Source organism: Rutidosis leptorrhynchoides, chromosome 3 (assembly GCF_046630445.1).
Source record: "Rutidosis leptorrhynchoides isolate AG116_Rl617_1_P2 chromosome 3, CSIRO_AGI_Rlap_v1, whole genome shotgun sequence".
NCBI classification, from domain to species: Eukaryota; Viridiplantae; Streptophyta; class Magnoliopsida; order Asterales; family Asteraceae; genus Rutidosis; species Rutidosis leptorrhynchoides.
Window position 1 is genome coordinate 672,296,927 of NC_092335.1, and position 12,826 is coordinate 672,309,752.

Below are 12,826 nucleotides of genomic sequence, written 5' to 3' on the forward strand. Positions count from 1 at the left end.
AAACTCGATTTTGTAATTATTTTTCAAAATATATAAATGCAATCATGTTAGGAACTCCATGTACAAACTATCTGTAAAATTTCTTTCTCCAATTCCTAATATCAAGTACGAATTTTCGAGTCAAAGGTTATTTCTGAAAAAGTCAAACTCTGTGTTCTTCACAAAATTCGTTTTTGTTTTAATGTTTCTGTTAAAATTAATAATTTCTAAAGTTTTTAGGAGAGTTATACTATCAAATTCAGGTGAAAATTGTGATCCAAAACGTTTACAAATTTGAAATTTGATTTGAGTTTTGATCGAACTACTGCAGCTGTTTTTGTTATTCTAATTACGTTTCTGTTAATTATTTATTTTTCACAACAACTCGTTTATGTTTCAATTATGTATTTTAAATCAAACAAACAATTTAATTTGGTGTTGGTTTTGATATGTTGTTCGATTGAGTTGTGAAGAAGAGGTAAAAAAGTGAAACAAAAAGATACAGATTATATATATATTATTGGGAAGTAAAACAGATAAATCGAAACAGAGGAATGGTAGGGTGTTGGTGCGGGTGAGCGAGAGGTCTTGGGTTCGAGCCCGGCTCGGGACATTATATTTTTTTTAAAGTCTATTCGGAGGTAGAATTATTTTTATTATCATTATTATGTTATTATTATTATTATTAATTATTATACTTATTATTGTTATTGGTATTGTTATTATTAGTTTTTATTATTATCACATGTATTATAATTATTGTTATTATTAATGCTAAAATAAGTATTAGTTATCATTATTATGATTATTACAATTATAAATAATATTAATATCATTTTGTTACCAAGTAACATCATTAAGTATTAGTAGTGTTATTATTAGTATTATTAATATTGATATAAGTATTATTATGATTAGGATATTACTATTATTATCATTAAGTATCTGAATTATTATTATTACTAAGTATTACGAATATTAGTTATTGCTGTTATTATTACTAATGTAAGTATTAGTTACCATTTATTATTATTATTATCATAACCCTAGTTACAATATTGATTATTATTAGTATTATTGTTATTACTAATATTATTATCAAAATAAGTATTATTATTAAGTAATATGATTATTTATATTATCTTTATCAATAAGATTTCTATTATTATTATTATTATTATTATTATTATTATTATTATTATTATTATTATTATTATTATTATTATTATTATTATTATTATTATTATTATTATTATTATTATTATTATTATAAGTATCGGTATTAACAAAATCATTATCCGTATTATTATTAATAAAGTTATTATTATTATTAGTAAATCAGTATTATTATCAAAACTATCTTTTTAAACAAATAAATATTCTATGCATAAAATATATTTATTACATATATTATAATTATATTAATATTTTACATAACTATATATATAAAACATATTAATATTATTTATATAAATACTTACATATAACAAACTATTGATTTTTAAATATAACACTAAACAATTATATATATAAATATGGATATATTAATATAACTATATAAATATTAATCATTATGAATATATACACAATATATACACAAATTAATCATACATAATATATAAATTAAAGATATAATAAATAAATTTGTTCAGTTACGATTATATGTTTTAATATATATATGAATGATATAGGTTCGTGAATCCGAGGTCAACCCTGCATTGTTCAATATCGTCATATGTATTTTTACTACAAAATACATTATTGTGATTTCATTTGATTCCCTTTTACTCTTTATATTTTTGGGACTGAGAATACATTGCGCTATTTTTACAACTGCTTTATTAAATACTTTTGAAATATATTTTGAACTGAGAATACATGAAATGCTTTTATAAATGTTTGACGAGATAGACACAAGCAAAACATTCCTCGAATGAATTATTATGCAGACAGAAGTTCTGTGGATTATTATTGAATTAGTTGGACGTTATAATTGCCCTAATTGTTGTGAATATTTTCCCCTGATTATTATTGCTTGGTAACCTAAGAATTAGAATCGGGTATGGCCCTAATTCACGCGAATCCTAAAGGTACCTACCGGGTTTAACACCCCCACCCAGAATGTTCAGTAGACGGAAGGGCTGGTGGGCGTGGTGTTTAGTACTTCGAAGTTTATATGATTATTATACAGACGAGATGTTCTGTTTTGGGGATATTATTATGCGCATTATATGTTAAGGTCGGTTACCAAGCCAAGCTATGAAAGAAATGAAAAGTGAATGTTATGTATCGAGAGAATGATTTTATACACAGGTTATGTGTATGTTATTTTTGTGCACGAGATATGTGTACGGTTACTAAGATTTATGAAAGATGATTTTGTACACGAGAAAGGAGTAATGTATTTAAAAGATATCGCATGTATATTACAGGGGGGTATAGGATTCGGGCCCATTTGTACCATGCAGTATTTAAATCTTGTGGTCTATCAAAATGATGAATTTTATTGTTTTATGATAAACCTATGAACTCGCCAACCTTTTGGTTGACACTTGAAAGCATGTTTACTCTCAGGTATGAAAGAAATCTTCCGATGTGCATTTGCTCATTCTAAAGATATTATTTGGAGTCATTCATGACATTGGTTGCCTTGAGATGAAGGACTATCTTGGTATTAAATCTTTTATCTTTCTTCAATATTCCCTACATATATATTCATAGAACATATACTTATAACCCGATAATTCGATGTTTTTTCCTGATGCGAGTAGCACTTGGAGCCATATTTTCTGCTTTGGAGTCTGTTTGCACATTTTAGCTACGTGGACTTTGTTGTGTGATTTTTAAAGGAAGCACAAAGTACCAACAGAATTTAATTTCATGAGCATGTTGTTAATTGAGAAGAAACATTGTTATTGTATAGTCTAGCCCTCGGAGAGGATGTGGTGATCGATGCCCCACATCCATGGTGCTTTTCAATGCAATCACGAGATATAACGTCTCCAACATAAACTCAACTGCTGCTCTTAGTTTTGGCGGGAGTTTCTTGACATTGTTTGTGTCTAGCACTTTCCTCGGAAATTTTTTAAGTTGTTACTGTAATATCTATTCAATCTATATATGGAGTAGTTTTTTACGTTTTGCTATTTCCCCTCTATCCAATTAAATTATCCACTACAAATATCCACATATAGTGTTATATAAATGGCACTATGACTTGAATTTACTCGAGTTTTGAGTAAGCCTTTTATAATATAGTTAATAGATATGTGCATGTTAATAACTTATGATATATTAGTTTATATATTTAGTTGTCATACCAACATACTAATAATGTATATTTCTATGTATTTGTAGTTGACTTACTCTGCACTATTGCCTTCTAGCATCGTTATGTGGGCACAAACTCAAAAGATTAGTTCATAACTTGAAGAGTTACTTGTTTCACTTTTCCAAGCCGTTTCACCAGTTGCTTTGGTCGAAGTCGTGTCGTTACAACTGATACTGGAGAACCTCATTTTATTACTCATGTCATCGACATTGTCATGGTTTTGTTTATTACTGCATTAAGACGTATCACTCGGGATATCGACGTCGTCTTGGCTTTGTTTGCTAAGTACGTCTTACTGCAGTAACAAAAAACAAAGCCAGTAGCAACAAAATCATCACGATTTCGATTACATGAGTAGTAAAATTCGGTTCTCCACTATTGTAACAGTACGACTACCACCGAAGCAACTAGTGAAACGGCTTCGAAAAATGAAGCAACTAGTGAAACGGCTTCGAAAAATTAGACAAGTAACTCTCATGTTGTGAGCAATTTTCAAGTGCTTCAAAAAGCATACTATCAACATTGGTAAGAGAAAAATACTATATAATTACAAAATATTCGATCAACGAAAAAAAATTAAACAAACTTTTATTATTACCATCTGTCACGGAAGTCAACTTCGATTTCTAACCAATCTTGATTATTAACCTTTTGCATTTCACATAACTCTGTTAGGGAAATGTTGAAGATTAATAATCAAGATTGGTTAGGAATTGAAGTTGACTTACGTGACCGATGGTAATAATCAAGATTTGTTTAATTTTTTTTGTTAATCGGATATTTTGTAATTATATTGTATCTTTCTCAGATCACCTGTTGATGGGATGCTTTTTGGAGTACTTGAATATTATTCACTTTGTTTTGGGCATCTTCACTATTCGAGAGGTACATATCACTACAACAGGTTTCTAACCTATTGGAGCCTGATCGTGTAAAAGGAAAATAGAAGATTTGAGAAGGAACGAAAAACCAATATTTAAAGAAGGTACTTCACTAAAAAGTCCTGATTCATTGTTTGGGTGGGTTAGGCCGGTATAGTATGAGTTGAAATGGGCCAAGCTAGGATGGGCTGACCTTTATACCATTTTTGTCCTTTAAATTTAAGTTTTTATTTTACCATAAAGTACCGAACTTTTAAAAATATTTTTGTAAAGCAATTGATTTAGGGGATCTATTTGCATGAGTACATTGTCCTCAACCTGTATTATGACCGCTTTAGTTACAGCTGAATTGTAATTGATCATTTAGTAAATGCGCTTTTGATCTCCAGCGCAATCACAGTTGTTCCTTTTAGCACATTGGTAAGCATCTGTATGCGTTCATTAACATTATCTCTTTCATTTTTATACGTAAGTTGATATATTCAACATCTTTTTTGATAATCCGCCATAAATATGGATTAACACGTTGTACTGTGCACACTTATGGTGGATATATCAAAAATGATGTTGGATATATCATTGCATTTTTCATATATTACACCCTTCCAAAAAGAGTATTTTTTTAATTCAAAATTAGGATGAGAGTTTAGCTTTTATTTCTATTACATCTCTAGAATCATATTTTTTTTTCTAGAAGAAACCATTGAAATTGCTACCTAATTCAGACGAAACAGAAGATGTTAGGCAGTCTGGATTTTAGGTTTATGAGCCCGATTTTCGGAGGTAACGGAAGTATGTGGTATGCCACTGCTATGGTATTATCGCTGCGATGAACTATACATATTTAATACTCTGTATCTTTTAAGTGTTCAAGGAATATCTGTTTGGGAACTTTATTATTGTTTTTTGTATTCTCAGTTTTTACAAGTTTACTCACATGATATTTGTTACATAAAGGTTTAGGCTGTGAAAACAAAAAAATTCCAACAACTATGAGAACTAGACGATTATATGTTCATCTATAAATTTGTCAATATATACTTATAATAACACTCGATTTACGCTGTGAAAACAAAAACAAAAATTCCAAACAACTATGAGAACTAGACGATTATATTTTCATCTATAAATTTGTCAATATATACTTATAATAACACTCAATGTCTTGGATTATTAAATCTCTTGACCACTGGCGGATCCAGTGTATTAAGAGGGGGGGCGCCCGCCCCCGGTGGATTTCGAAATTTTAGTGCAAATTTTTTCGGTTTTTCGATTTTGCCCCCGGTGGAAAAAAAATTTTGCCCCAAACCTTTCATATTTTGCCCCAAAACCTTCATATTTTGCCCAAAAACCTTGAAATTTTTCTCAAACAACTCTATATTTTGCCCCAAAACATCTATATTCTGCACACACAAAAAAATCCCTACGTTTTAAAAAAAATTCGCCCCCGGTGAAAAAATTTCCTGGATCCGCCACTGCTCTTGACCCATGTTGAACTGCAGGTGTCAAATGTCTGACATGCCGAATTTTGTTCCTACAATGTGTAAAGATGACATGTACAATCACCTTCTATAATTCTTTGTAAAAGATTCTCAAGTGAACGATATCTGACCCGTGACTTGGCTTGTGTTACCCAGGTTCGAATAAAGCGTCGAAGCTCGTGCATTTAACCGATATGCCAACATTCAGTTAAGTCATCCTTTAGGTGTATCTGGTCTGTACTTGGTGGTATTAGTTCTCTCTGAATAAAAAACTCTTCTTAATCTTTGTATCAACAGCATATTGTTTGTGAACAAGTTTATTATATTAACCCGATAAATTAAACGGATACTTGATGTGTTTTATACCATATTACTGGTGCACAGTCCCTATATTTTTTGACGTGATTAGTCCTCATGGTTTTTTTATTAAGTTCGAGTCCCGTCCCTATATTTTTGACATGGATAATCCTTATGGTTGGTTTGCTTAAGTTACAGGGTAAGTTTCTTTGTCAAACAACCGTTAGAAGTCTCCGTTAAGTTCCTGGATACGCCAGATGCTTAAGGATAAAACAATCAATCTAAATATCAAACCACCGTTAGAAGTTTCCGAGGAACCGACAAGTTACAAGGAAGCCAAAGATTCTCCGGATTGGAGAATAGCAATGCAAGAAGAGAATGGTGCATTGGAGAAGATTGAAACATGGGAGTTTGATAAGAAGCCAGAAGCAAATAATCTGGTTACTTGTAGTGGGCTAACCTCTTGAAAAAGAACTCATATGGAACCATCAATAGGTTCAAGGCTCGGTTTAATGATGATCTTTCGGTTCATTGTAAAATGAAGAATCTGGGGGAGATTGGTTGTTTTCTAGGGGTGGAAACTGGTAAGCTAGAAGACGGATTTTTAATCTCTATCAAGGGTTACGCAAGGGGTATCTTGGAGCATTCCAACATGGGGGAGTCAAAACACATGATTACTTCAATGGAACCAAACCTCAAGAAAGAGAAAGATTGTGAAAAGGAGCCAAATTGTGAAAAGGAGCCAAAAGAGTTTACTTGGTTAAAGAGATTGATTGGTGATATACTTCAACAAGTATATGGTGGTGTCAAATTGAATTGTGACAACGGAAGTGCAATCATGGTAGCTTTGAATTCTATTTTTTGTTCACGTGTTAAGCATATAGAAATGCTTTGTTGGTTTATTCGTGAAAAGGTTCGTAGCGGGGATATAAAGCTCACAAATGTAAAGACGGATGATGACTTTACTAAAGCTTTGATGAAGACCAAGTTTATGGAGTTTCGAGAGGCGTTGGGAATTGTTGATTGGGAGTTTGCACCAAGGGGGAGTGTTAAAATATTGTTACAAACTCAAAGTGTCACTAAAAATGCACCTCAAAGTGCCACTAAAAATCAACCTATGTCTTGTACGAATTTTGCAGATTTCGGTAAACGTGAAACAAAGAGATGCGGCGCATCTCTTCATTGATGTGGCGCATCTATGCACCAAAATGTGCCGAAGGTTTTAGATGCGGCGTTTCAAAGGGATACGGCGCACCACCACTAAGAGATGCGGCGCATCTCTAAGTGATGCAGCGCATCACTAGCAGATCAGCAGATCTGGACAGGCTGTTAAAGTTAACCCGATTTCTTTTGATTATTTTGGTGTATTGCTTTCTTGTTGGCATACTTTTGCCCATGTTATGTGATTTATTTTCACATGTGTGTTAGGTGTCATCTAGCTTTAATAGGTGGCTTATATGTGTGTTTAATCATTGTGTTTGTGCTTGATCTAGTATTTAAGCAAGTGTAGTTGTAACCATTTGAATAAGGTAAACCATTTACAATACACAATCAGTTTCATATCTATTGTTCCATATTTTGTTTACTTGACTTTCATTACTAGCAAGTCTATTAGTTGTCATAACAACCCCGACCAACCGGCCTGTAATGCTAAAGAAACATGGCGATGGAGATGAATGAAATATATCTTAACGATATTTAAAAAATCTTAGCTTCCAAGAAATGATCTAACTTGTTCTCTAAGTGTATCCTTAATACCATTAATATCTACGAATGTATTACAATAATTATCAACATGCACATTGAAATCATAGTGAAATTTCATGTAAAATTATATACCATAATAAGTTTAACATGCACATATATATTACAATGATTATCATCGGTTTACAAAAAACTAATTACATTGAAATTATGGTGAAATTTCATGTAAAGAGTATATACAAACTGAACCAAGATATCATAAAAAATCCACCATCTATTATCATGATCATATGCATTGATCATAAACTTGATCAAGAACATTGTCATTAATGCCCGATAGCAAACAATATGCTAATTAAAAACATGTTCTAATGTGCTTCTATTATATGTTTATAATTAACAGATTGTTTGCAATAGGGGATTAATGAATATGTTCTTGACCAAGTTTATGACCATTGCATATGATAATGACAATAGATGGAGAATTTTCTTTGATATCGTAGTTCAAATTGTTTACGCTTATTGCATGAAATTGCATTATGATTTCAATGTAATTGGTTTCTTTGTGAGGTGGTGATAATAATTACTATAATAGATATGTGCATGATAAACTTATTACTCCGTATGATATATCATTTTACTAATAATGTAGTATATATGTATGACTTTTTAGGTCGCTTACTATTTCCTTTTCACATCACCATGAGGGCATAATGTCAAAATATTATTCCACAACGTGGAGGAGGTACTTATTTCAGTTTCTGACCAGTTTCTTCGGTCTCTTCGATCGTAGAGTTACAACTGATCCCGAATAGTGGCGGAGCTAGGTATTAAGATGAGAGAGGTTCAGTGTCACTAACTTATCTTGATAAGCTCCTCGTGCGATACTTAATCTCTACTAAGTCAACCTTACTCGTAGCTTCCAACGATTTAAGTAACCAAGTGAGAATAAAGGAAAATACTTATACTCCTTCCGTCCCATTATTATTGTCCCATTTTAAAATTTGTTAGATTTTAAATAGATTTGTAAATTGTCATTTTTACCCTTTATCAAATCAAATGTTTTAAATTAGCTTATTAAACGTTACCTATTTTAAATTGTAACCTTCTTTCATTTAAGTTACAATGTTATGGTTAGTGTTCATAATATAATTAATCACTTTTAAATTTACCTCTTAAACTTACAAATATAGAGAACTTTCAAGGATTTTTAATGTTCTTTTGACAAAGAACATTTTTTAGGAACAAACTAAAATAGTATGTGGGACAATTTTTTTGGGAAGGAGGCTAATCTATAACAATTAGCTAAAATCTTGCACACGCAGAGGCATTTTTCACGAACTAGTTTTTCGATATTAGTTAAATAGTTATGATTAGTTAAGTATTGATAAAATTTATCATAAAATACGAGATTTCTGAGAAAAACTTTATCTTCTGTGTTAAAAGTTAAACACGTTTACACTTTTGAAAGTAAAAGCAATTATAGTAAATATATCATCAATTTCCCTTTCAATATAAAGAATCAAACAAGCTTTAAGAACATAAATATAAATATTAGTAATCATAAATGGGTAACATTCCATTAATAGCAACAATTTTCATTCGGGAAAATACATCTAAAAAAATAAATAAATTGATCGTAGTTAAGAGTATCATATTTTATTAAATAGAACAAACACAATTACAAGAATTATTATATGAAACGAAATTTTTTAAAAGAAGGAAAAATTTAAAGGAGAACTTACAATCGAAATCGGCTAATTGCAGATTTTAAGAGAACTTTAACTAGTCCGTAGAAAGTAACGGTAGAACATAGAATGAAATTAGAATTCAATGTGTAATGGGCTTAGCAAATTAGATATAATTGACGTATACTAGGCTTGTTTACTCAATATATTCATGTTTGTTAGTTGACATATTTTTTATGCAAAACTCGGTTGGAGTTATAAGGAAAACAAGGAAGAAGAAATCTCTCGGTCGTATTGATAATCCTGGATATAAGGGTAACAATTTAATTTCATCTTTTTAAATTTCTAGTTCTACTTTATTATTAAAGTAATTCCAAGTAACTTACATTTACATGATTTATGTTTTTTATATTGTTTATAAAATCTAACGAGTTTAGAAAGGGCATCAATTTAATATTTCAACCATTACTATGCGTTAAGTAATTGTAGTCTACAAATACCTAATGGAAATTTTTACATTTTTGGGCTTCCCCTCGATGTCACTTTTTCTGAGGTGAGAACACACATTATCTATGTATATGTAATACAATTTCTGACTTTCTGTTATATGTTTTCAGCTGTATGACGTATTTCGCGAAGGCGGCCTGATTTACAGGGTAAGGAATTCCATTTTCCTTGTTTTTTCACAACAACAACAACAAAGAAGAATCGTTTCATATGATGTACAAATGACTTCACTACCCGTGAATTAAATTGTATTGGGATAGTCATACTGGATTGTTGAATGATGATTGTATGGTAACATAAGTTCAAATACTCGTAATTATTTATTAAATATTTAATTATTTACAAATATTATGATGTTTTTATATAAAGAAAAGTTTGTGTAATTTATCTCTTTTCTCCATGGGAGGCCAGTGTTGATCTTGTCATCGTGTTGCTCGATGCCACCCCTCTCCGACCAGGTGCACCACCTATGTCTCTATCGAGAGCTCATTTTCAACATAAAGGTATTTATATTGTGTGAAACAAACCGATGATTTTCCGTGATAAGTTTGATTATTTATGTTATGTTGCTTAAATTGATTTTTATTTCGAGTGACATTTATAAGCCTAGATTGGTAAGACGTCGAAGAGGCAACAACGACAGTGGGGGAAGATATGCTTTTCTTGGGTATTTCGTCAAACCCCCGGAATCTTTCTCCCAACTGTCGTCCTTGCCTGTTAGTTCGGCGTCTTACAAATCTAGGCTCATAAATGTCGCCCGAAATAAAAAACAATTTAAGCAACGTATCATAAACAATTATAACTTACTACGGAAAATCATTGGTTTGTTATACACAATATAATTACCTTTTTGTTGAAAATGAGCTCTCAAGAAAGAATGGGTGGTGCTCCTGGTCGAAGAGGGGTGCCATCGAGCAACACATGGCATGATCCACACTCGCCTCCTGTGGAGAAATGAGATAAATTATACAAATTTTTATTTATACAAAAACGTAATAATCTTTGTAATCAATTAAATATTTAATTAATAGTTACGAGTACATGAACATATGCTACAATACAATCCCTATTCAATAGCCCGACATGACTATTCCGATACAATTTAATCCACGGCTCTTGGGTAATGAAGTCCTGTGTACATCATATGAAACGATTATTATTATATTCTAGTGAAAAAACAAGGAAAATGGAATTCCTTACCTGCAGATCAGATCAGGCCGCCTTTGCGCAATACGTCATACATACACCTGAAAACATATAACAAAAATTATATTACATAGATACATGTGTGTGTGTTATCACCTCGGAAATAGTGACATCGAGAGGAAGACCAAGAACGTATAAATTTGTATTTTTTTTGGAGGGAACCATTCTTGAGGAGTTTTCCTACGCCGCCCATTGGAATCAGAACTTTAACAAGCATCCGCCTCCCATTAGCATTAGAACATTCACCAACAAGTGACAAAGGGGCACTGTTCTTCTTTTAAATATTGGACGAGTCAAAGTAAGAGAGAACTAACTTGTTCAATTTAAATCTAATTAATCATATCTAAAACTCACATCATCTCATCAAATACGTTACAAAAATTTTATTCATAGAAAAAAAAAAAAAGAATAAAGAACTTGAAATCTAAGCTATTATCTCATATATATTTGCAAAATGATGATGTGCACATTTACAACCATACCATCACACTTTAATTGAAGGAATAATGTATCTTTAAATATATGCCATCGACATGTTTGTATGGCTGGTGAAAGAAATGAAGAAAAAAGATGGATGATTTATAATAGTTGATTTTGTGGTGTAAAGTTAGTGAAACGTTTCATTTTTCAAGCTGTTGATCAAGTTTGAAAAGAATTGCATTATTAACCTATTGGAGCCTGATCGTGTAAAAGGAAAATAAACAGAAGATTCGAGAAGGAACGAAAAACCAATATCTGAAGAAGGTACTTCACTAAAAAGTCCTGATTCATTGTTTGGGTGGGTTAGGCCGGTATAGTATGAGTTGAAATGGGCCAAGCTAGGATGGGCTGTCCTTTATACCATTTTTGTCCTTTAAATTTGATTTTTTTATTTTACCATAAACTACCGAACTTCTAAAAATATTTTTGAGCAATTGATTTAGGGATCTATTTGCATAAGAATACACTAGCCTCAACCTGTATGACCGCTTTAGTTACAGCTGAATCGTAATTAATTTTTTTGTAAATGCGCAATTGATTTAGGGATCTATTTGCATAAGAATACACTAGCCTCAACCTGTATGACCGCTTTAGTTACAGCTGAATCGTAATTAATTTTTTTGTAAATGCGCTTTTGATCTCCAGCACAATCACAGTTGTTCCTTTTAGCACATTGGTAAGCATCTCTATGCCTTCATTACCAGTATCCCTTTCATTTTTATACGGAAGTTAGATATATCCAACATCTTTTTTGATAATCCACCATAAATATGAATTAAAACGTTGTACTGTGCAACCAGTTAATGCACACTTATGATGGATACATAAAAAATGATGTTGGTGATGGGAAAATAGTCACAACGGACAATCTACAAAGCGGAAACAAACCCGTTTGACCAATACTTTCCCGACCCGTATGAACCCGTGAGTATGCTAACAAACAAGCTATACCAAATCCAACCCAAATCAGTAGCAAAACAATGCCAAATCAGTAGCAAATCAGTAGCTAAGCAATAATCAAGCACACACAATACACACGAGACTTTTTACGTGGAAAACCCCTCAAAATCGAGAGTAAAAACCACGGTACTCGTAAGCCACTTAAATTCCACTATCATCAACAAAGAGAGCAATACAATAATCCTTCTCTAGATCAACTAGAGGTATACAACATCATCATACTCTTGAACAACAATAATCAACAAGTATATGAAGAAATTAAAGACAAAAGATGAATGATTCACCCAATAAACTGCCCTCTGTTCCAGCAGC

General features: G+C 31.7%; 1 long non-coding RNA gene across 3 annotated transcripts; it reads left to right on the forward strand.

Annotated features, from left to right (window-relative positions):
* The first annotated feature begins 2,615 nt into the window (after positions 1 to 2,615).
* Positions 2,616 to 6,040, forward strand: LOC139899364 (uncharacterized). 3 transcript variants are annotated; one of them, XR_011777444.1, is made up of 5 exons: positions 2,616 to 2,650; positions 2,751 to 3,835; positions 3,986 to 4,048; positions 4,119 to 4,295; positions 5,694 to 6,040. It is a non-coding gene; the product is annotated as an uncharacterized lncRNA (long non-coding RNA). The 3 variants fall into 3 exon arrangements; XR_011777443.1 differs by lacking the exon at positions 3,986 to 4,048 and having other exon boundaries at positions 5,694 to 5,747; positions 5,829 to 6,040; XR_011777442.1 differs by lacking the exon at positions 3,986 to 4,048.
* The last annotated feature ends 6,786 nt before the right edge of the window (positions 6,041 to 12,826 follow it).